This window comes from Salmo trutta, chromosome 10 (assembly GCF_901001165.1).
Source record: "Salmo trutta chromosome 10, fSalTru1.1, whole genome shotgun sequence".
Lineage (NCBI taxonomy): Eukaryota > Metazoa > Chordata > Actinopteri > Salmoniformes > Salmonidae > Salmo > Salmo trutta.
In genome coordinates, this window is record NC_042966.1 from 37,322,814 (window position 1) to 37,349,765 (window position 26,952).

The window sequence follows — 26,952 nt, forward strand, 5'->3', positions numbered from 1 at the left end:
AATCACCAGCAGCAAGAGCAACATCATTGATATATACAGAGAAAGAGTCGGCCCGAGAATTTAACCCTGTGGCACCCCCATAGAGACTGCCAGAGGTCCGGACAACAGGCCCTCCAATTTGACACACTGAACTCCGTCTGAGAAGTAGTTACATTTTATATTGTAAATGTGTAATATTGGAGTAAAAATGTAATAGCATGATGTATCATTTTATGTACTGATATAGGTTGGTGATGGGTTTTGTTGCGATGGAACTGTATGGATACCAGGAAGAATAATCGGGATTCTGATAAATACTAAATAAACACACACACACGGACACACACACACACGCACGCACACACACACACACACAGTCAACTGCATAGTTTGTGGTGTGTGACGTTGGGGAACCTGAGTCTATTCCACCACCAGATCTGCAGACACAGATCAGCAGACACATTTACCACATAAAACACAAAGCTGCAGACACATTTACCACATAAAACACAAAGCTGCAGACACATTTACCACATAAAATACAATGCACTACAGTTTAAAAAACATACATTTACACATTGAACAACAAGATGGTTTGGGAAAGTGTGGTTTAACTAGCAGTCAAAACATTGACAGCTCCTTACTTAATTTTCCATCATAGAGTTTAACCTAGCTTTAAACACATTTTCCATCACAGAGTTTAAGCAGCTTTAAACTAATTTTACATCATAGAGTTTAACCTAGCTTTAAACTCATTTTACATCATAGAGTTTAACCTATGATCTATGACCTATTAAGCTTTAAACTCATTTAAAGGGACGAGCTCCTGTAATTTCAGGCCCTTTTGAAGCTTGTTCCAAGCGGAGGGAGCAGAGAACTGGAAAGCTTTTTCACCTAGCTCTGTATGGGTCCTTAGGCACAAGAGCGCAGTCATGTGAACGCATGCAATATTTTTCATTTGTCTACTGGACAATGTAGTTACACAAGTCAAATGGGAGCTGACTCAATATGGCCTTATAAATAAAAACGTACCAATGATCATCTCTGAAGAGCTAAGGAATGCCTGCCTACTCTCATATAGAGGGTACACACTGTTGGAAAAAAAGTTGCCATCTAGAACCTTTTTCCTACTGTCCCCATAGGAGAATATGTACAGGATATCACCAGAATCAATTACAGGTACCAAAGTAGAGGAAACAAGACTGTACATTATATGTAAAGTATCCTGGAAAACTTCAGTCAGTACACACACACACACACACACACACAAACACACACACACTCCTCAGAGGGGCAAGGAGGGAAAGAGGAAAAAATAATCTGAATTTCACAAAAGTAGCAATACCCGTGTCAACATGATGAATGACAAAATAAGGAGAGAGAGAGAGAGAGATTTGAGAGATTTGTACTTTAACCATTTGTACATCGTTACAACACTGTATATATACATAATATGACATTTGTAATGTCTTTATTCTTTTGAAACTTCTGTATGTTTACTGTTTATTTCACTTTTGTATATTATCTGCCTCACTGGCTTTGGGAATGTTAACATATGCTTCCCATGCCAATAAAGCTCCTTGAATTGAGAGTTAGAGAGAGAGTTAGAGAGAGAGAGAGAGAGAGAGAGAGAGAGAGAGAGAGACACACACAAACACAAATTTGTGTTACCTCATTTCTGCATTGTCACTAAACAGGTGAGAACAGATTTTAATGAGCAGCTTCAGAATTGTATGTTTTTTGATTGGAAAGGTGTGTGTGTGTATGTGTGTGTGTGTGTGTGTGTGTGTGTGTGTGTGTGTGTGTGTGTGTGTGTGTGTGTGTGTGTGTGTGTGTGTGTGTGTGTGTGTGTGAGAGAAAGAGAGCGCCAAAGAGAGAGAGAGAGAAGGGGGAAGGGGGGCGGGGGAGAGAGGAGGAGAGGAAAGATACATGTTTGGTACCTAGTTTTGCTAGTCACACTATCAGAAACCAGAGAGGAATGAGACATGCATTCCAAAAGACTTTCATCTCTCTGGGGTATGTGGGACGCTAGCCTCCACCCGCGGGACACACTATTCAACAGCCAGTGAAATAGCAGGGCGGAAAATTCAAAACAACAAACATCTCATAATTCAACTTTCTCAAACATACAACTATTATATCCCATTTTAAAGATACACTTCTCGTTAATCCAACCACATTGTCCAATTTCAAAAAGGCTTTACGGCGAAAGCATAACATTAGATTATGTTAGGACAGCGCTGAGATAAGAAAAACCACACAGCCATTTTCCAAGCAAGGAGAGGCGTCACAGAAACCAGAAATACAGCTAAAATTAATCACTAACCTTTGACGATCTTCATCAGATGACACTCCCAGGACTCATTGTTACACAATACATGTATGTTTTGTTCGATAAAGTTCATATTTATATCCAAAAACCCCATTTTACATTGGCGCGTGATGTTCAGAAAATGTTTTGCCTCCAAAACATCCGGTGAATGAGCACATCAATTTACAAAAATACTCATCATAAACGTTGATAAAATTTACAACAGTTATTGAAAGAATTATAGATACACTTCTCCTTAATGCAACCGCTGTGTCAGATTTCGAAATAGCTTTACAGCGAAAGCACATTGTTCATTATTCTGAGTACAGAGCTCAGCCTTCAAAGCAAGCTATACAGTTACACGCCAAGTTCTGGAGTCAACAAAACTCAGAAATAGTATTATAAATCTTCACTTACCTTTGCTGATCTTCAGCAGAATGCACTACCAGGACTCCCACTTCCACAAGAAATGTTAGTTTTGTTCGATAAACTCCATATTTATGTCCAAATACCTCCGTTTTGTTCACGCGTTTAGATCACTATTCTAAAAGGCAAAATGCGCGAGAGCAAAACCCTAGACGAAAAGTCAAAAAGTTCCATTACCATTCGTAGAAACATGTCAAACGATGTTTACAATCAATCCCTGGGGTCTTTTTATCATAAATATTCGATAATATTCCAACCGGACAATAGCGTATTCATTACAGAGGAAAAAGAAGGAACGGCAGGCCTGTGTGACTGCGCAGTAAACAACTCATTGGCCTCAGGCAGTCCACTTGCTGAGTCAGCTCTTATTCTCTCCCCAGTAACAGTAGAAGCATGAAACAAGGTTCTAAAGACTGTTGACATCTAGTGTAAGCCTTAGGAAGTGCAAAATGAACCCTAAGTCACTGTATACTGTATAGGCATTCACTTGAAAAACTACAAACCTCAGATTTCCACACTTCCTGGTTGGATTTTTCTCAGGTTTTTGCCTGCCATATGAGTTCTGTTATACTCACAGACATCATTCAAACAGTTTTAGGAACTTCAGAGTGTTTTCTATCCAAATCCACTAATAATATGCATATCCGAACTTCTGAGTCTGAGTAGCAGGCAGTTTACTACAGGCACGCCTTTCATCCGGACGTCAAAATACTGCCCCCTACCATAGAGAAGTTAAAGTGCACTACTGTTGACCAGATCCCATAGAGCTCTAGTCTGAAGTAGTGCACTACTGTTGACCAGATCCCATTGAGCTTGGGTCTAAAGTACTGCACTACTGTTGACCAGATCCCATTGAGCTCTAGTCTAAAGTAGTGCACTATGTAGGGAATAGGGTGCCATATAGGATGCAAACCCAGTGATGGACAAACATATAGACATATACTGTAAGCACCTAGAATCACAGAATGTACCACAAAGTTATATGCATCAAAACAAATACATAGTTGCATCAAGCTCTATAGTAAGCATTTCTGTAGGTGTAGAGTAGTGCTTATTCAAGACCTGGAGTCCTGGAATCATCTACACGGAATGATATATGCATAGTTTCATGTTTCATGAGTTGAAATAAAAAACACAAAAAATACCATATCCACAAAAAGCTTTTCTGCAGAAATGTGTTTACATCCCGGGTTACTCCAAACAGTTTAGTCTCCTCAACTTGCTTAATTAATTACCACATTATTCATTACAAGATTTAGTTGAGGTTCAGGGTTTAGTGAACCATTTGTTTTTAGTTGTTTTAATATTTAGGACTAACTTATTCCTTGCCACCCATTCTGAAACTAACTGCACCTCTTTGTTAAGTGTTCAAGTCATTTCTGTAAGTGAGCTTTTCTCCTTTGCCAAGATAATCACTCCTCCTGACAGGTGTGGCAAGAATGGGATTAAACAGCATGATCATTACACAGGTGCACCTTGTACTGTGGACAATAAAAGGCCACTTTAAAATGTGCAGTGTTGTCACACAACACAATGCCGCAGATATCTCAAGATTTGAGGGAGCGTGCAATTGGTGTCGAGGGGTATTTATGTCTGTAATGAAGCCCTTTTGTGGGGAAAAAACTAATTCTGGTTGGCCTGGCTGACAATTGGGTGGGCCTGGCTGCCAAGTGGGTGGGCCTGGCTGCCACGTGGGTAGGCCTGTGTCCTCCAAGGCACACCAATGGATCCACCCCTGCACAGTCATGTGAAATCCATAGATTAGGGCCTAACGAATTTATTGAAATTGACTGATTTCCTTATATGAACTGTAATTCGGTAAAATCTTTGAAATTGTTGCATGTTGCATTTATATTTTTGTTTAGTATAATATAATGCTGTGTTTAAGCCCCCTGCAGGGAAATATTGCCAATTTGTGTGTGGAATGCCAACTCTGCAACACACTGTCTACAACCGGTTCCGTAATAGGACATTACTCCTTCGCCCGACACGCTAAAAGCATCCTCATGCTACATCCCTCTTTTATGCTCAACACACTCTCCTATATTTCCATCTCTCCCTGTGGCCTTCATCTTGTAATTGTTATAGGATCTGTGTGAATATTAAGGGACACTGGACAGCACATTATTAGCACCACTCTGTTTAGAGGAGACTGGACATCACCTTGTTATTAACACCATTCTGTTTAGAGGAGACTGGACATCACATTGTTATTAACACCATTCTGTTTAGAGGAGACTGGACATCACATTGTTATTAACACCACTCTGTTTAGAGGAGACTGGACATCACATTGTTATTAACACCACTCTGTTTAGAGGAGACTGGACATCACCTTACTAACACCACTCTGTTTAGAGGAGACTGGACATCACATTATTATTAACACCACTCTGTTTAGAGGAGACTGGACATCACCTTATTAACACCACTCTGTTTAGAGGAGACTGGACATCACCTTATTAACACCACTCTGTTTAGAGGAGACTGGACATCACCTTATTAACACCACTCTGTTTAGAGGAGACTGGACATAACACAACACTGTGTCAGGCTTTGAGACTCTGTGCTACACAGTCAGTGTGTGTGTGTGTGTGCGCGTGTGTGTGTGTGTGTGTGTGTGTGTGTGTGTGTGTGTGTGTGTGTGTGTGTGTGTGTGTGTGTGTGTGTGTGTGTGTGTGTGTGTGTGTGTGTGTGTGTGTGTGTGTGTGAGAGAAAGAGAGCGCCAAAGAGAGAGAGAGAGAAGGGGGAAGGGGGGCGGGGGAGAGAGGAGGAGAGGAAAGATACATGTTTGGTACCTAGTTTTGCTAGTCACACTATCAGAAACCAGAGAGGAATGAGACATGCATTCCAAAAGACTTTCATCTCTCTGGGGTATGTGGGACGCTAGCCTCCACCCGCGGGACACACTATTCAACAGCCAGTGAAATAGCAGGGCGGAAAATTCAAAACAACAAACATCTCATAATTCAACTTTCTCAAACATACAACTATTATATCCCATTTTAAAGATACACTTCTCGTTAATCCAACCACATTGTCCAATTTCAAAAAGGCTTTACGGCGAAAGCATAACATTAGATTATGTTAGGACAGCGCTGAGATAAGAAAAACCACACAGCCATTTTCCAAGCAAGGAGAGGCGTCACAGAAACCAGAAATACAGCTAAAATTAATCACTAACCTTTGACGATCTTCATCAGATGACACTCCCAGGACTCATTGTTACACAATACATGTATGTTTTGTTCGATAAAGTTCATATTTATATCCAAAAACCCCATTTTACATTGGCGCGTGATGTTCAGAAAATGTTTTGCCTCCAAAACATCCGGTGAATGAGCACATCAATTTACAAAAATACTCATCATAAACGTTGATAAAATTTACAACAGTTATTGAAAGAATTATAGATACACTTCTCCTTAATGCAACCGCTGTGTCAGATTTCGAAATAGCTTTACAGCGAAAGCACATTGTTCATTATTCTGAGTACAGAGCTCAGCCTTCAAAGCAAGCTATACAGTTACACGCCAAGTTCTGGAGTCAACAAAACTCAGAAATAGTATTATAAATCTTCACTTACCTTTGCTGATCTTCAGCAGAATGCACTACCAGGACTCCCACTTCCACAAGAAATGTTAGTTTTGTTCGATAAACTCCATATTTATGTCCAAATACCTCCGTTTTGTTCACGCGTTTAGATCACTATTCTAAAAGGCAAAATGCGCGAGAGCAAAACCCTAGACGAAAAGTCAAAAAGTTCCATTACCATTCGTAGAAACATGTCAAACGATGTTTACAATCAATCCCTGGGGTCTTTTTATCATAAATATTCGATAATATTCCAACCGGACAATAGCGTATTCATTACAGAGGAAAAAGAAGGAACGGCAGGCCTGTGTGACTGCGCAGTAAACAACTCATTGGCCTCAGGCAGTCCACTTGCTGAGTCAGCTCTTATTCTCTCCCCAGTAACAGTAGAAGCATGAAACAAGGTTCTAAAGACTGTTGACATCTAGTGTAAGCCTTAGGAAGTGCAAAATGAACCCTAAGTCACTGTATACTGTATAGGCATTCACTTGAAAAACTACAAACCTCAGATTTCCACACTTCCTGGTTGGATTTTTCTCAGGTTTTTGCCTGCCATATGAGTTCTGTTATACTCACAGACATCATTCAAACAGTTTTAGGAACTTCAGAGTGTTTTCTATCCAAATCCACTAATAATATGCATATCCGAACTTCTGAGTCTGAGTAGCAGGCAGTTTACTACAGGCACGCCTTTCATCCGGACGTCAAAATACTGCCCCCTACCATAGAGAAGTTAAAGTGCACTACTGTTGACCAGATCCCATAGAGCTCTAGTCTGAAGTAGTGCACTACTGTTGACCAGATCCCATTGAGCTTGGGTCTAAAGTACTGCACTACTGTTGACCAGATCCCATTGAGCTCTAGTCTAAAGTAGTGCACTATGTAGGGAATAGGGTGCCATATAGGATGCAAACCCAGTGATGGACAAACATATAGACATATACTGTAAGCACCTAGAATCACAGAATGTACCACAAAGTTATATGCATCAAAACAAATACATAGTTGCATCAAGCTCTATAGTAAGCATTTCTGTAGGTGTAGAGTAGTGCTTATTCAAGACCTGGAGTCCTGGAATCATCTACACGGAATGATATATGCATAGTTTCATGTTTCATGAGTTGAAATAAAAAACACAAAAAATACCATATCCACAAAAAGCTTTTCTGCAGAAATGTGTTTACATCCCGGGTTACTCCAAACAGTTTAGTCTCCTCAACTTGCTTAATTAATTACCACATTATTCATTACAAGATTTAGTTGAGGTTCAGGGTTTAGTGAACCATTTGTTTTTAGTTGTTTTAATATTTAGGACTAACTTATTCCTTGCCACCCATTCTGAAACTAACTGCACCTCTTTGTTAAGTGTTCAAGTCATTTCTGTAAGTGAGCTTTTCTCCTTTGCCAAGATAATCACTCCTCCTGACAGGTGTGGCAAGAATGGGATTAAACAGCATGATCATTACACAGGTGCACCTTGTACTGTGGACAATAAAAGGCCACTTTAAAATGTGCAGTGTTGTCACACAACACAATGCCGCAGATATCTCAAGATTTGAGGGAGCGTGCAATTGGTGTCGAGGGGTATTTATGTCTGTAATGAAGCCCTTTTGTGGGGAAAAAACTAATTCTGGTTGGCCTGGCTGACAATTGGGTGGGCCTGGCTGCCAAGTGGGTGGGCCTGGCTGCCACGTGGGTAGGCCTGTGTCCTCCAAGGCACACCAATGGATCCACCCCTGCACAGTCATGTGAAATCCATAGATTAGGGCCTAACGAATTTATTGAAATTGACTGATTTCCTTATATGAACTGTAATTCGGTAAAATCTTTGAAATTGTTGCATGTTGCATTTATATTTTTGTTTAGTATAATATAATGCTGTGTTTAAGCCCCCTGCAGGGAAATATTGCCAATTTGTGTGTGGAATGCCAACTCTGCAACACACTGTCTACAACCGGTTCCGTAATAGGACATTACTCCTTCGCCCGACACGCTAAAAGCATCCTCATGCTACATCCCTCTTTTATGCTCAACACACTCTCCTATATTTCCATCTCTCCCTGTGGCCTTCATCTTGTAATTGTTATAGGATCTGTGTGAATATTAAGGGACACTGGACAGCACATTATTAGCACCACTCTGTTTAGAGGAGACTGGACATCACCTTGTTATTAACACCATTCTGTTTAGAGGAGACTGGACATCACATTGTTATTAACACCATTCTGTTTAGAGGAGACTGGACATCACATTGTTATTAACACCACTCTGTTTAGAGGAGACTGGACATCACATTGTTATTAACACCACTCTGTTTAGAGGAGACTGGACATCACCTTACTAACACCACTCTGTTTAGAGGAGACTGGACATCACATTATTATTAACACCACTCTGTTTAGAGGAGACTGGACATCACCTTATTAACACCACTCTGTTTAGAGGAGACTGGACATCACCTTATTAACACCACTCTGTTTAGAGGAGACTGGACATCACCTTATTAACACCACTCTGTTTAGAGGAGACTGGACATAACACAACACTGTGTCAGGCTTTGAGACTCTGTGCTACACAGTCAGTGTGTGTGTGTGTGTGCGCGTGTGTGTGTGTGTGTGTGTGTGTGTGTGTGTGTGTGTGTGTGTGTGTGTGTGTGTGTGTGTGTGTGTGTGTGTGTGTGTGTGTGTGTGTGTGTGTGTGTGTGTGTGTGTCTATGCGTGTAGTTTATCAGTGTTAATAATGCAACAGTCCTAACAACCAGTTCTGCATAGCTATGGTAGATATTATCATTAAGACTAGATGTTAATTATTAACAAGCTGAAAACAAACCTCTTAGGGCCTTAGGAACATTAACAAAACAACAGTCGAGAGCTGGACCAATCGGCAAAGAACAATCGGAGTTACCGGGGCAGTTTGTATTAATTTGTACATTAGAATACCAATCAACACTCAATATTCATTTTGGAAAAACATCTTCATTGGATGCACCAATAGATAGTGTTAGTTGATGGTCCTTTTAAATCTAACTGGATATGTTTTTTTTATTAAACACCACATTCATCAACGGTTTAATGATGTTACTGTACATGTTGTACATCTTTTAATCCCTTTGTTTGGCAAACACGTTCATCTAGAACACTGGTCACCAACCAATATCACTTTCTGAGTCAAGATCACTTTCTGATTCAAGATCACTTTCTGAGTCAAGATCCCTTTCTGAGTCAAGATCCCTTTCTGAGTCAAGATCACTTTTTGAGTCAAGATCACTTTCTGAGTCAAGATCCCTTTCTGAGTCAAGATCCCTTTCTGAGTCAAGATCACTTTCTGAGTCAAGATCACTTTCTGAGTCAAGATCCCTTTCTGAGTCAAGATCACTTTCTGAGTCAAGATCACTTTCTGAGTCAAGATCACTTTCTGAGTCAAGATCACTTTCTGAGTCAAAATCACTTTCTGAGTCAAGATCACTTTCTGAGTCAAGATCACTTTCTGAGTCAAGATCCCTTTCTGAGTCAAGATCACTTTCTGAGTCAAAATCACTTTCTGAGTCAAAATGCAAGCTGAGATCTAACGCTCAGATTATTTTTATTAAAGGGACTTTTAAAACATAAGCCTATGCAACATTAACCAATTAAAAGCAGTTCTGTAGCAATGAGGTTTGTGCAGCAGGGTATATACCCAATACATTATCACTGCATATTGGCTATGCTTGAATTACCCTGCCAATGTTGTTCTTCTCATACCATTTTGAAATTATATATATTTTTAAATTGTTATATGATCACACTGGTAATAGATAATGTGTTTTATTACTTGTGAGGCCCAGCTGAGTGAACATAATAATTTGCTTTTTTACTGGACTGATGGTCTGTCTGAGGGAGGGAGGGAGGGAGGGAGGGGGCAGTGGTGAGGATGCCTCTCACCTGACTCACCGTCCCTCCATTCTCCCTACGCTTATAAAAAGGGACACAGTCATCCAGCTGATGTCAAAACTCAAGTCACACTGCATTATTTCTGCCTCATGCACCAATTCATGTTATTACACCTGTAACCAGAGAAAGTAAATATTCCTAGATATTAAAAAAGACACAAGATGCTAATAATAACAACACAAGCTTATCGGAACACTTTGCTCTACTCATTCATAGCAGCTACAGTACTGGTTGTAGTGGGAGTGGGAGTAGGGAGAACACACATTTTATGGCTTATAAAAGTGTTGACAGTGCTGTTAACAACTTCAACATAAACATAGTCATAAAAACAACAGCTCCTAGCTGTATTGGTTGAGTCTCTCTCTAGTCATGGTTTTAAACGTTTTCAATTCTCACAGTATTCACTTTTCTGTGCTTTGGAGGTTTCTATTTACACTCTATGGCTCGAGAAAACTGTTGCTGACACGGTGATCTGAGCTATCTGATTGGTCAAGCGGTAGACCTATAGGTTCACTTGATTTGCTCTCTGGGCCTGCCGGTTTGGCAGAATTCTACCTTCAGACACATGAAAAGGTTCAGAATGGGAACACTTTGCCTTCCCGGCGCCAGGGCAGCTGAATCTAGTGCACCTATTGCCAACAGCGCCAAACTAACACAAAAATAGGAATGCAAAGCTTTTTCGTTGTGTTTTTTACAAAAATGTTTGGCGAAGGACTAGAAATGTCTTGGAGATGGACCGATCAACCGGTTGGTGACCACTGCTCTGAAATGATGTAGCCTACCGTATGTAGCCTACCATACAATACCTAATATATAATAATAATAATACCTAATACCTACCGTACAATATGTTATGAAGTGCAGCCCTAGCCAGTTTCCTTACATAACACAACAGCTTTCCCTATCTACTACACTAATGTATCTGATACTGGTGAGTTCATAGGGGTCAGTGGAGTAAAACCACAAGTGAAAATACAATACATACTATATTGGGGTTAGCGCACGCACGCACGCACGCACGCACGCACGCACGCACGCACGCACGCACGCACGCACGCACGCACGCACGCACGCACGCACGCACGCACGCACGCACGCACGCACGCACGCACGCACGCACGCACGCACGCACGCACGCACGCACGCACGCACGCACGCACGCACGCACGCACGCACGCACGCACGCACGCACGCACGCACGCACGCACGCACGCACGCACGCACGCACGCACGCACGCACGCACGCACGCACGCACGCACGCACGCACGCACGCACGCACAAACCTGTATAGTTGAGTCTGTGTGACGTTAGGGGAACCTGTGTCTGTGCCATTCCACCACCAGATCTCATATGTGTCAAGATGTACAGTATGCACACGCTCTCTCAGAGCTTCAAACATGTACAGTATGCACGCATGCTCTCTCTCAGTGCTTCAAACATGTACAGTATGCACACAGGCTCTCTCTCAGTGCTTCAAACATGTACAGTATGCACACACGCTCTCTCTCAGCGCTTCAAACATGTACAGTATGCACACACGCTCTCTCAGAGCTTCAAACATGTACAGTATGCACGCATGCTCTCTCTCAGTGCTTCAAACATGTACAGTATGCACACACGCTCTCTCTCAGTGCTTCAAACATGTACAGTATGCACACACGCTCTCTCTCAGTGCTTCAAACATGTACAGTATGCACGCACGCTCTCTCTCAGCGCTTCAAAGAACTCCTAACTCTTTCCAACAAGATCTACTTTGAAAAACATTACAACTTTGTAATTAGAGTGGTGTCAGTGCGATTGTGATGTTGGCCATTGATTTGGCCTGGGGGGCCCCTTGACAAATGCTGATACTGCCTCAATCAGAAACTGGGTTAATTGGAATTAGAGAGAGAGGGGAGCAGCGGAGGAGATCTCTGATGGGTGAGAATTGAGGAGGAAGGAAGAGTGTGTGTGTGTGTGTTTTAAGGTTAGTGTGATGAAGTAGAATAGAGTCAAGTCACTGCTCCAGGATCGAGCCACATGGCTGTTTAGCCGGCATCAGTCAAGAGATACTGGGTGGAATGAACACTGCCTACACACAGTAAAGGGAGAGAGGGTATGAAATGTGTCCTGGGTATACAGTATGATAAACATCTTATCAGCTACTCTTAGACACCAAAATTCCCCACAGTAGGAAAAATAATAAATAAATCATGTCATCCTAGTGTGGTTATAGATATGATTTTCATTTATTTTGATTTTCTTAAAGGCGAAAAAGAACCTTAAAATATCTAACTGTAGACAATAGAAAGCTACCCCGATTGACTTCCATAGGGCTGAGGAGTGGGTGGAAGGATAGAGGAGGGTCTATATAGTGGCGGGATACAATACGGTGTATTCACTTTCACTGGTATTAATGGGTTGTGATTGATCCGTTGTCAGGGCAATTAGATTGCCATTGACGAAGGACTACGGTGGGGTCCCTGGGTGAGGAACAGGGTCGCTCCTCGCGACCAATCATTAGCACTTCTATTAAACTGCATACAATTGGAAACACAATGCCACACACACACACACACACACACACACACACACACACACACACACACACACACACACACACACACACACAAGCACACAGATAGGCCTGCATGTACACATACATACAGATGTAGGATCTTAATTTGATCACTGTTTTTTTGCTTCGAATTTTCATGCAAAGCAGGAAATACAAACTTGTAGTGTATTTGAGTTTTAAAAAGGCTTCTAAAGTTTGAAATTTCAACTTTGCATGTCAGATTTGATTTGCCCTGAAGAAAATGTATCAAACCATTCAAAAATGTCCATTAATTATAATCCACACAATCGTTCACATTTCTTGTTACTGCAGATTATTCTGTAAAACTTTATTTGGATAGTCCATTTGTAGATGCTCTACAGAATGTCTACACACTATCAGCAACAGCATCTAACCCTAACCCTAACAATAACCCTAGTGCTAACCTTAACACTTACCCTATTCCTTATTCTAACCCTAACCCTAACCCTTATTCTAACCCTAACCCTAACCCTTATTCTAACCCTAACCCTAACCTCAACCCTAACCCTAACCCTAACCTTAGCAAGCAGTTGCTTATCAAAATATAGTATGATCATATATAGATCACTCAAATAAAGACCGATTATTTTCTTCAACATTTGTATTCTCCGTGCCAAAATGTGCCATGTGAAAGCCTATTATCATACGACAAAAGGAAAGCATGAATGAACCTCTTACAAAGACAATGTCAGCAAAGTAAATACCAAGTCAGTGAATCAAGTGTTTCCCTCCAGGCCCGTAGGGAAAGTAGTGCTGGCAGGCGACAGTGAGATTTGACTAATGTCCCACTCACTGAGAACAATCGAGACAAATGTCAGAGTAAATCAGAAATAGTTACACCATGCCCACGATGACCCCAGGATGACCCCAGGGCTCTCTAATGTAAGACTCTTTATCAACCCCCACCCTTACCAGCCTTTCCCCATCTTCCTCATCTTCCTCCTTCCCTCCTCTCTCCCTCTAAGCTATGGGTCTCTAACAACACTCACCCGCTCCCACACCCTCCTCTCGTTCCTTCACTCCTTCTCTTTCCCTGTCAGCTATGGGTCTATAACAACACTCAACCTCTCCCACACCCTCCTCTCGTTCCTTCACTCCTTCTCTCTCCCTGTCAGCTATGGGTCTATAACAACACTCACCCGCTCCCACACCCTCCTCTCGTTCCTTCACTCCTTCTCTCTCCCTGTCAGTTAAGGGTCTATAACAACCCTCACCCTCTCCCACACCCTCCTCTCGTTCCTTCACTCCTTCTCTCTCCCTGTCAGCTATGGGTCTATAACAACCTTCACCCTCTCCCACACCCTCCTCTCGTTCCTTCACTCCTTCTCTCTCCCTGTCAGTTAAGGGTCTATAACAACCCTCACCCTCTCCCACACCCTCCTCTCGTTCCTTCACTCCTTCTCTCTCCCTGTCAGTTATGGGTCTCTAACAACACTCACCCGCTCCCACACCCTTCTCTCGTTCCTTCCCTCCTTCTCTCTCCCTCTAAGCTATGGGTCTCCACCAGCCCTCAGCCACAATCCCATCTCAATATCTCTCCCTCCCTCTCTGCCTGTACCAACTCTCTCCCTCCCCCTCATTCTCTCCTTGTAGCAAAATTCTCCATCTCCCTTTCTCTCTCCCCTCTCCTTGTACCAACTCTCCTTCTCTCTCTTCCTCCCCCCTCCCTCCTTCTCTCCATGTATCAACCCTATCCTTCTCTATCCCTCCCTCTCCCCTCTCTCGTTCACTCCCTCCTCCTCTCTCTCCCTCCCTCTTTCCCTGATAATCTCCCTCTCTTTCTCCCTCCTCCCTCCCTCTCTCCCTGTATCAACCATCTCTCTCGCCCTCTCTCACTGTACCAACCCTCTCCCTCTCTCTCTCCCCCCTCCCTCCTTCTCTCCCTTCTTTCTCCCTGTAAACACATACAGCAGTTGTAGACCTACAGTATGCAGGAAAACGCCATGTGGTTAATTGTAAATAATATGCAATGAATGTGTTTTATCAATAATGGCCTTGGCTGTACCTGCAGCAGTGTGTACAGACAGAGACAGACTCAGCGGCAGGTTTGGGTAGGTTACTTTCTAAATACAGTTGAAGTCGGAAGTTTACATACACCATAGCCAAATACATTTAAACTCAGTTTTTCACAATTCCTGACATTTAATCCTAGTATAAAATTCCTGTCTTAGTTCAGTTAGGAGCACCACTTTATGTTAAGAATGTGAAATGTCAGAATAATAGTAGAGATAATGATTTATTTCAGCTTTTATGTCTTTCATCACATTCCCAGTGGGTCAGAAGATGACATAAACTCAATTAGTATTTGGTAGCATTGCCTTGAAATTGTTTAACCTGGGTCAAATGTTTTGGGTAGCCTTCCACAAGCTTCCCACAATAAATTGGGTGAATTTTGGCTCATTCCTCCTGACAGCTGGTATAACTGAGTCAGGTTTGTAGGCCTCCTTGCTCACACATGCTTTTTCAGTTCTTCCCACAAATTTTCTATAGGATTGAGGTCAGGGCTTTGTGATGGCCACTCCAATACCTTGACTTTGTTGTCCTTAAGCCATTTTGTCACAACTTTGGAAGTATGCTTGGGGTCATTGTCCATTTGGAAGACCCACTTGCGACCAAGCTTTAACTTCCTGACTGATGTCTTGAGATGTTTCTTCAATATATCCACATAATTTTACTTCTTCTTGATGCCATCTATTTTGTGAGGTGCACCAGTCCCTCCTACAGAAAAGTACCCCCACCACAACATGATGCTGCCACCCTCGTGCTTCACAGTTTGGATGGTGTTCTTTGGCTTGCAAGCCTCCCCTTTTTTCCTCCAAACATAACGATGGTCATTATGGCCAAACAGTTTTATTTTTGTTTCATCAGATCAGAGGACATTTCTCCAAAAAGTACAATCTTTGTCCCCATGTGCAGTTGCAAACCGTAGTCTGGCTTTTTTAATGTCGGTTTTGGAGTAGTGGCTTCTTCCTTGCTGAGCGGCCTTTCAGGTTATGTCGATATAGGACTCGTTTTACTGTGGATATAGATACTTTTGCATCTTCACAAGGTCCTTTGCTGTTGTTCTGGGATTGATTTGCACTTTTCGCACCAAAGTACGTTCATCTCTAGGAGACAGAATGCGTCTCCTTCCTGAGTGGTATGACGTCTGCGTGGTCCCATGGTGTTTAAACTTGCGTACTATTGTTTGTACAGATGAATGTGTGGTACCTTCAGGCGTTTGGAAATTGCTCCCAAGGATGAACCAGACACAATTTTTTTTCTGAGGTCTTGGCGGATTTCTTTTGATTTTCCCATGATGTCAAGCAAAGAGGCACTGAGTTTGAAGGTAGGCCTTGAAATACATCCACAGGTACACCTCCAATTGACTCAAATGATGTCCATTAGCCTATCAGAAGCTTCTAAAGCCATGACATCACTTTCTGGAATTTTCCAAGCTGTTTATAGGCACAGTCAACTTAGTGTATGTAAACTTCTGACCCACTGGAATTGTGATACAGTGAATTATAAGTGAAATAATCTGTAGGTAAACAATTGTTGGAAAAATTACTTGTGTCATGCACAAAGTATATGTCATAACCGACTTCCCAAAACTATAGTTTGTTAACAAGAAATTTGTGGATTGGTAGAAAAACTAGTTTTAATGAATCCAACCTAAGTGTATGTAAACTTCTGACTTCAACTGTGTAATCCATTACAGTTACAAGTTACCTATCCATCATTGTAATCAGTAACGTAACTTTTGGATTACCCAAACTCAGTAACGTAATCTGAATACGTTCAGTTATTAAGAGGCACAGATTAGAGGTTTTCATCATGAATCTTGTTCTGGAGGCCACTCTGCAGAGTGGTCACTTGTCATAAAATCCCATTTTAAACCTAACCTTAACCTTAACCACTATGCTAACCCTAATGCCTAACCCTAACCTTATATTAAGACCAAAAAGCACATTTTTGTTCTTATACATTTTTACAAAATAGCCAATTTAGATTTTGCTGCTGGCCCAATCGAGTGGAAATCGCTCAGTTCTTCCTCAAGGACAAGACTCATGACAATAAATGTCAACCTCTTTAAGAAGAAGACAAAAATGATCTATTGCAGGATAAATCAATGTGAGCGTTTACATAGCTGGCCATAAATGGATGTTGTATTTTACTTTATGGGTTGGTTATGTAGGCTTCTTCTAACCCATTGCTTTCTCCTACGGATAATAATATGATTCTAATATGATTAATAATATATTAATATGATCTTTACATTTAAAAAAAAAACGTCTGTAAGATTTCCAGTCATTCCAATTACTTCAATACCACTTGATCTTCAAGAATAGGATTTGGAAATATGGAAATATAGATTAGCCAAATTGTTGAACATAACCCCAATTCTAAGAACTATAAGTAGCCTACTCTTTTGTTTATGATTTTGTTGTCATGGACGACTGATTGGGCTCATTGCTTCGAGTTGAAAAAAAAATACTGCTCTCGGAACGGCGTGCTTTGAGCACTACCGTAATGTGCTTTTTGCATGTGGAAAATGTATGCCATATGCTGCATTTGCAATAAACCTATTGATTCATGTTTTTGTTGGCGACAGTTTGATATTTTGAGCATTCGCAGCTGTTTAAGTCTATCAAAAGTGCTCGAGTTTGAGCATGTGTCCGCTAGGCCGATGCACTTTTCATTTTATCTGCGTAAATTAGATTGAACAATAAAAACTCCACCTGTGATCTTTTTAAAGTAAAGTTATTTTGACAGTATGGAGGACAATACCACAGAGGAGTTTAGAAGGGAGGAACTAGGGCTGTTACGGTGACCATATTACTGGCACACCAGCGGTCACGAGTCATGACGGCTGTCAAATTCCACTTGACCAGTTTGGTCACGGTAATTAGTCTTCTCCAAGTTCTGATGCTGCTGTTGGTCATTAGTAGCCAACCAAACTAGCTAACTGCCTGGTACTCAGCACTCTATTGTCCCTCTAATCACTCTGACATCAATGCAAATGTAATCGAAAATCTAATCAAACACTTCATGAGAGCCAATGAGCGCATGTTGCCCAATATTTCTATAGGCTATGCAATTGTGTGAGAAAACAGAGTGATGGCCTCTATTAAAAAGAGGATCCCATCAGCTTTCTATAGGCTAGGCCTACCATATTTATTTCTCAACTTTCCTAATATTAATAACAAGCACATTGTATCTCTTTACAACAGGAGTATAGCCTACCTGGCTGGCATCAAAATGAACCATGGGAAAAGAGTCCTCCATTTGCTTTGAAGTGTATAGATTACATATACCCCCACCCCCACCCCCCCGCCCGTTTCGAGACAGGTGCATGATAATCGTCCATTCCAGAGTGTGTGAGTGGAGCGTGCCAATTTGAATGGAGCGTGGAGCGAGATTGTCAGCCTTCTCTCCCGCTCCAATTTCCCTCCAGTAGCGCTCCAGCTGCTCTCACTTCACGAGCTCAGGGCATGCCCGGCCCAGCATGCATTTGTGGTGTATTTGTGTGCTGCTATAGCCCCTTGCTTTAGCTACTATCATGGAGTTCACTAAATATTTTCATAAAGAAACTGATAAAACACACAGGTGCTAAATCAAGGTGACTTACAAAGATGAGGACCAAGAGCAAGAGAGGGAGTGTGGTGATGTAGTGTCTACAACTAAAGAATCATTGTGGAATCTGAAAAGACACATATCCTGAAAGCACGATTCTCTACTTACTATGTGCACATGCTAAAAGAAAGGAACGAGGTGGGTAGATAACTAAGTGTCTCATTGTAGCAACATTTTTATAAACTAAAAATCTCTTAAAAGTTTTGTTTATTTTTGTCAAATTATCTACACAATTTTGGCCCAATAGGCCTGTAATATTCCCACAATCAAGGAGCTTTCTGTTTGATTGGGTTATTTTGCCTAAATATATATATATATATATATATATACATTGTTTCTGTATTGTACATGTGGTGTCCTCCTCTGACAGCTGTGAGCCCCTTTTTGTGAAGGCTGGAATTGTTCATTTGACCTTCCTCTCGTGTAGCAGATCACGGATTGTGAATCCCCGGCAAGCCATGACCTCATCAGCAGAACAGAGGTACTTCAGGAACCCAGAATCCGATGTTATATATTTGTCACTACATCTACCTCCATATGCTGAGGAGATGAACATCACTAGACCACAAGGTGCAATGGCCACCAGGTACTTGATAGTGTTCTGGGCGTAGTAATGGCTGAATGACTCCCTCCTTGAATCCAGATTCTTGCACTTCTGTAAAGCAGTTTCTGAGCAGTCAATAATGCCGGTTGTTCCTGGGTAGTGGTCCTTAAAACACTGTGGCATTGCAGCACGGATGGTCTCCCTCGGCAACAATGGAATGTACTCCCTCAGATTCTCTTCCATTGTGTCAATCCAATAACTAATCACTCGACTGACAATACTCCAGGAAACACCAAACCTTTCTGCTAAATACTGTTGCAGCAAATTGAGCTTCAGCTTCATCAGTGTCACCAGCAGTTGGTCTGTCAGGTCTAACTGAAAGCTGCCTTTGTAGACGGGTAGAACATGTTCCCGCCTGGGTAGAAAAGGCAGAAAGAGACAAGCCTGTATGCAGTCGACACAGTGCTTCATTCCTCAGCAGGGTTTTGTAGAGAGGTGCTGCTGGGCACTGTGTCCCTGCCTTACAGGTAGTGGGCTTTACATGATCACCTGAGCTGTAGTTGTGTTGTGATCACCTGACCTGAAGTTGTGATCACCTGAGCTGTAGTTGTGATCACCTGACCTGAAGTTGTGATCACCTGAGCTGTAGTTGTGATCACCTGACCTGTAGTTGTGATCACCTGACCTGAAGTTGTGATCACCTGAGCTGTAGTTGTGATCACCTGAGCTGTAGTTGTGATCACCTGAGCTGTAGTTGTGATCACCTGACCTGTAGTTGTGATCACCTGAGCTGTAGTTGTGATCACCTGACCTGTAGTTGTGATCACCTGAGCTGTAGTTTTGATCACCTGACCTGTAGTTGTGATCACCTGAGCTGTAGTTGTGATCACCTGACCTGTAGTTGTGATCACCTGACCTGTAGTTGTGATCACCTGAGTTGTAGTTGTGATCACCTGACCTGTAGTTGTGATCACCTGAGCTGTAGTTGTGATCACCTGACCTGTAGTTGTGATCACCTGAGCTGTAGTTGTGATCACCTGACCTGTAGTTGTGATCACCTGACCTGTAGTTGTGATCACCTGAGCTGTAGTTGTGATCACCTGACCTGTAGTTGTGATCACCTGACCTGTAGTTGTGATCACCTGACCTGTAGTTGTGATCACCTGAGCTGTAGTTGTGATCACCTGACCTGTAGTTGTGATCACCTGAGCTGTAGTTGTGATCACCTGAGCTGTAGTTGTGATCACCTGACCTGTAGTTGTGATCACCTGAGCTGTAGTTGTGATCACCTGAGCTGTAGTTGTGATCACCTCGAGACGGGTCTGCCCATTGGGTTTGGGCATCCTTCTCTGAAGCCATATCCATTCTTTCTGTCTGTGTTGGCCAATCCTCATTTTCAATGTGATGAACACTTGAGCCTTTCGTGTCATCTATTTAAGAAATCAGTATGGCTTGTTAAACAAGTCAATGGACAATTAATAACAAAACACCATACCGCATGGACGCTCCTAATAATATTGAATAATCATAATAGTTAACTATATATAAAGTGGGCCTTATTTATTGAGTTGTAGAGGAAATAAATTGTGCTATTATGAGACTGTGCTTAGATACAAGAGCAAGATGGAGACTCAAAATTAGAGCTGGCAAACTGCTCAAGCGTATGGCTTACCTGTCACTGATGACTGGTTGACCAACGGCCGACGTTTCTTCGCAAGTGGAGTATCGTAGCCAAGCCTTTTTTATTTAACCTTTATCTAACCTTTATTTAACCTTTACTTAACTTGGCAAGTCAGTTAAGAACAAATTCTTATTTTCAATGACGGCCTACCCCGGCCAAACCCGGACGACGCTGGGCCATTTGTGCACCGCCCTTTGGGCCTCCCAATCAGCGCTGGATGTGATACAGCCTGGAATCGAACCAGGGTCTGTAGTGACGCCTCACGCACTGAGACGCAGAGCATGCTATTGTGTTCTTCTGAAATAGACTACATGTTTCTTTAGACATGTCTAAAATAAAAAAATGATTTATTGTGATAGTGTAAGCTATATTACATGGATTTATTAGACTTTTAAATGTAGATGTTCCAAAAGTCTGCATCAGTGGCTTGTAGGAAGCCAGGAGATGCTAAATGTGTTTATGTTCATTAACGGTCAATTACTGTGAGACCGGCAGTTATTTGCTTGACATTCACCGGTTGCCAAAATTTCATGACCGCTACAACCCTAGGAGGATCTCCATTAAACGTTTATTCCATAGGCTGGGATGTGAACTATGCAGCCGTTGCAGTAGCTCATTTATACAGGCTGTCCACTGGGGCATATTCATAACACAGATTCTGTTGCATTTCCTGAACAGAAGAAAATGAAACCTACATGAATTTGTCCAATAGAAACTCTCATTTCGCTCTGTTTGCTTTTGTTTGGTTCTTACAGATGCACTATGCAGAAATCGCTCCGCCATTTCCTGGTTGCAAAAATTAAAATAATTCGCTTAATTTCAGTTTATGTCACAAAACAAGCAACTATAGTGGAGAGAATCATTGTACAATTTAAACCGCTGTGAAATATCTCAGACTGCTGCACCACTGCTGCCGTCCTTTCCTCCGAGCATTTATTCAAGTTGGATAATCTTTGGATACCGACAGCAGTCGCACCACTGCAAGACATAGCTTGGAATGTAGCCTACACAAGCCTATTCCTTCTATTTTCCTGCATTCCATTAAACGCATTTGGTGTGTCACCATAGTGGTCTCTGACTTGTGGTCAGACTGGCTCAGGTGGAACAACCTTTTTTCAATGATGATTTAAAAGTCGTTGAGATAACAGAAAGGTGTGAAATATATATATATATATATATTATTTTTTTTTCGCAAACGTCCTTTTTGTAATCTGTTACATGAAGGGATATTTTACTCCTCTTTTTCAATTACACACAGATAGAAAATGGAGAGAAAGAGAAAGAGAAAGAGAGAGAGAGAGAGAGAGAGAGAGAGAGAGAGAGAGAGAGAGAGAGATCTTCTGCACAGATTCTGACAGACCTGGGCCCTGACAGTAAACCTCAGTAAGACCAAAATAATGGTGTTCCAAAAAAGATCCAGTCGCCAGGACCACAAATACATATTCCATCTAGACACCGTTGTCCTAGAGCACACAAAAAATGATACATACCTCGGCCTAAACATCAGCGCCACAGGTAACTTCCACAAAGATGTGAATGATCTGAGAGACAAGAAGGGCATTCTATGCCATCAAAAGGAACATAAAATTCGACATACCAATTAGGATCTGGCTAAAAATACCTGAATCAGTTATAGAACACATTGCCCTTTATGGTTGTGAGTTCTGGGGTGCGCTCACCAACCAAGAATTCACAAAATGGGACAAACACCAAATTGAGAATTCTGCTAAAATATCCTCCGTGTACAATGTAGAACATCAAATTATGCATGCAGAGCAGAATTAGACTGATACCCGCTAAGTATCAAAATCCAGAAAAGAGCTGTTTAATTCTACAACCACATAAAAGGAAGCGATTCCCAAACCTTCCATAACAAAGCCATCACCTACAGAGAGATGAACCTGGAGAAGGTCCCTAAGCAAGCTGGTCCTGGGGCTCTGTTCACTAACACAAACACACCCCACAGAGCCCCAGGACAGCAACACAATTAGACCCAACCAAATCATGAGAAGACAAAAAGATATTTACTTGACACATGGAAAGAATTAAGAACAAAAAAACAGAGCAAACTAGAATGCTATTTGGCCCTATACATGGAGTACACAGTGCAGAATCACAGTGGCCAGAATACCTGGCCACTGTAACTGACCCAAACTTAAGGAAAGCTTTGACTATGTACAGACTCAATGAGCATAGCCTTGCTATTGAGAAAGGCCGCCGTAGAGAGAGAGAGAGAGAGAGAGAGAGAGAGTGTGTGTACAGGCTCAGTGAGCACAGCCTTGCCATTGAGAAGGGTAGACACAGGAAAACCTGGCTCCCTGTAGAGGAAAGGCTGTGCAACCACTGCACAACAGCAGAACCTGAGACGGAGCTGCATTTCCTGACAAAATGTCAAAAATATAAAACAATTAGAGAGTGTCAGTTCCCCAAATTTGAAACCCTTATTCAAGGTTTCAATGACCTCTCTGATGAGAGTAGGCTACCTGTCCTGTTGGGGAAGGACGCAGAGAGCTGTGGGTTGGCAGCGCACTACATTGCTGCCTGTCATAAGATGAGGGACAGTGTCTGACAGACCAATCAACCTGCACATGTCCTCTACTGTATGCTTATTGTTATTGTTGAATGTATGGTTGTTTTGACCCCTGGTTATTGTTGTTACTGTTGTCCCGTTGACAATTTTGATTCTTAATTATTTTCATATTGTAAATATCCAAAGTAAGCTTTGGCAATATGTACATTGTTACATCATGCCAATAAAGCAAAATGAATTGAATTGAGTTGAGAGAGAGAGAATTCGAGAGAGAGAGAGAATTCGAGAGAGAGAGAGAATTCGTGAGAGAGAGAGAGAATTTGAGAGAGAATTCGCGAGAGCGAGAGAGAATTTGCGTGAGAGAGAGAGAATTTGAGAGCGAGAGCGAGGGAATTCGACAGAGAGAGCGAGAGAATTCGACAGAGAGAGAGAATTCGAGAGAGAGCGAGCGAGAGAGAATTGAAAAGAGAGAATTCGAGCGAACAATCAAGATATAAAAAAAGAGAGAAAGAGAAAGAGAGAGAGGAGGAGAGCGAACGATCGAGATAGAAAGACAGAGAGGGAGTGGTTTGTCTCTCAGCAGGCTAAATTAAAGAGGCTTGTTGTGGCTTTTAATATCCATTCATTGGGTGGACTGCTGACAGTGTGAGAGCGGCGCTCAGGCTCAGCTAGCCCAGTCAGACTAGGATTTATAGCTGGCTCTAATGGGCATGCCCAGAACCAATGGACTGCAGTCAGCACATTACCTCTCTCTAGCACTCCTACCCACCACACACACAGAGGAACACACACACAGGGAGGAACACACACTCATAGGAATACACACACACACACACACACACACACACACACAAACAAATAAACACAGGTGCTTTCACAAGGTTTTACGTGAGGACGCAGGCACACATGAACCCACACTTTTGTTGCTCACATGGCTGTGAGGACATATACTTCTGCGCACATGCCCACGAACACACACACACACACACAGACACTCACTGACCTGTCCAGCTGGGGGTATCCATGTACAGCTGACAGCTGACAGTGAGGGGACTTATGTGGTACCCTGAAGGAGAAACAAACATTACAACTACATTAGTACAAACATTACAACAACACTAGTACAAACATTACAGCAGTGCTATAGTACAAACATTACAATAACACTAGTACAAACATTACAGCAGTGCTATAGAACAAACACTACAATAACATTAGTACAAACATTACAACAAACATTACAACAAACATTAGAACAAACATTACAACAACATTAAAACAAACATTACAACAACATTAAAAAAACATTACAACAACATTACAACAAACATTACAACATCATCAAAACCAACATTACAACAAACATTGCAACATTAGCACAAACATTACAACAACATCAAAACAAACATTAGAACAACATTACAACAACATTAAAAAAACATTACAACAACATTAAAAAAACATTACAACAACATTACAACAAACATTACAACAACATTAGTACAAACATTACAACAACATCAAAACAAACATTACAACAAACATTACAACAACATTGGTACAAACATAACAACAACATTAACACAAACATTACAACAACATTAGAACAAACATTACAGCAGCGCTAGTACAATAATCCTGAAAGGAAAAATTACTTTCGAAACAATTTTGAATACACAAAGTCATCCTCATCATCATCATCATGAATGCCGTGTTAATACTGATATTTAAAACCAAAAACTTTTTTACTTTCACTCAAGTAGTATTTTACTGGGTGACTTTCACTTTTACTTGGGTCATTTTCGATTACTTTTTCCACCACTGCCATTTATGAAGGGTTCTACCAAAGAACCCTTTTTTCTTCGGAGGGTTCTTCCAAGAACCCTCTGTGAACGGGTAGATCCCACCAGCCTTATTAGTCTTTAAAATGTAACTATTTATGACAATAATTACATATGTCATGAGGCCTTTCTTTGAGGGCCAAAGTATACCCGAACAACGTGGTGTTAGGAATCTCCTGGTTTAAAATCCACATCAGGCCTACAAATCATATTATGCCGGCTTGCAAAGTAATGTGTAATTCCTATTGGATTCCAGACAGAGTTAGGATATCCAAACATTAAAGGAAAACTCTACCCAAAAACTATTTGTTGGTAGTTGTTTCATTAGTCCATTGTTGACATAGTCCCAAAATGTTTTGCATGTTAGCAATCAAGTTTTCAACATATGTAACTTTTCAAATACAGAAAACATCCCCGTATGATTTCTGTATTTTGAACGGGGTAGGGTGGCAGGTACAAGGTGCACCGGTTTCTGTAAAGAACTGCAATGCTGCTGGGTTTTTCACGAGTGTGGATCAAAGTGGTTCTTGGTAGAACCCTATCACTCCGCAAAGAACCCTTTTGGAACCCTTTTGTAACCGTTTGTTGTTAGAGTGTTGAGAAGAGAGGGATGAGTAGGCAGAAGAATAGAAGGAGGGAAAAGGGAGGATAAATGACAATCTAGCAAGTTTACTTTTGGAAGTGCTTTGCCATACACTAACCTCCCGTGTGTAATACCATATTAGCCGTAGTGGACCCTAGGGAAATGCTGTCTGAGTGACTAAACATTTCCCCGCCTGGCGCTGCATTATCATAATGAGTGTAATGGCAGCAAGTTGGGCCTATTCAGATAAAACATGCATAGACGAGTGTTGGCGAGGGCCGTTTCTACAGACAAGGAGAGGAGCGGCGTACCGCTGGATCTTTTAAATGGTTTACATTAATCTGATGTATAGATACTGTATATTCACTTCAGGAGAGAGTGAGAGGGACCTATCAGCGTTCAGAACCGTAGTGCCTGAACTGGATCCTGGACTTCCTGACGGGCCGCCCCCAGGTGGTAAAGGTAGGCAACAACACATCCGCCATGCTGACCCTCAATACGGGGGCCCCCAAGGGGTGCGTGCTTACTCCCCTGCTGTACTCCTGGTTCACCCACGACTGCGTGGCCGCGCACGACTCCAACACCATCATTAAGTTTGCAGATGACGGTGGTAGGCCAAATGCACACAGGCACGCACACACACACACACACACACACACACACACACACACACACACACGCACACACACACACACACACACACGCACACACACACACACGCACACACACACACCACACACGCACACACGCACACACGCACACACACACACACACACACACACACACACACACACACACACATACACACATACAGACACATACACACACACACTCCCCCATCCAATAGACAGATAATGGAGAGGTGATGAATGGTTGTGCGGAGGTTGAAGGAGGGTTGATGAATGGCTGTGGAGGTTGAAGGAGAGTTGATGAACGGTTGTGCGGAGGTTGTGCGGAGGATTGATTAATGGTTGTGCGGAGGTTGAAGGAAGGTTAATGGATGGCTGTGTGGAGGTTGAAGGAAGGTTAATGAAGGGTTAATGAATGGTTGATCAGGCTTCTGGACAGACAGGGATGAATGAATCATTATACCAACAGTCACCCAACATGTTTCTGCCAATGGCATCAATGATGGAAGTGATGGAAGTTGAAGCTCCACGGAAAAATGGCTACAACATAACTACCTTAAGTGCGTGTGTGTGTGTGTGTGTGTGTATGTGTGTGTGTGTGTGTGTGTGTGTGTGTGTGTGTATGTGTGTGTGTATGTGTGTGTGTGTGTGTGTGTGTGTGTGTGTGTGTGTGTGTGTGTGTGTGTGTGTGTGTGTGTGTGTGTGTGTGT

The 26,952-nt window shown here is 42.0% G+C and overlaps 1 long non-coding RNA gene across 1 annotated transcript in view; it reads right to left on the minus strand.

Moving 5' to 3' along the window:
- Positions 1 to 24,188: 24,188 nt before the first annotated feature.
- LOC115201682 (uncharacterized) overlaps positions 24,189 to 26,952 on the minus strand; it is a 411,949-nt gene continuing 409,185 nt past the window's right edge. The window contains exon 4 of the long non-coding RNA XR_003879792.1: positions 24,189 to 24,255. This is a non-coding gene — a long non-coding RNA (uncharacterized LOC115201682). The remainder of the gene's footprint in view (positions 24,256 to 26,952) is intronic.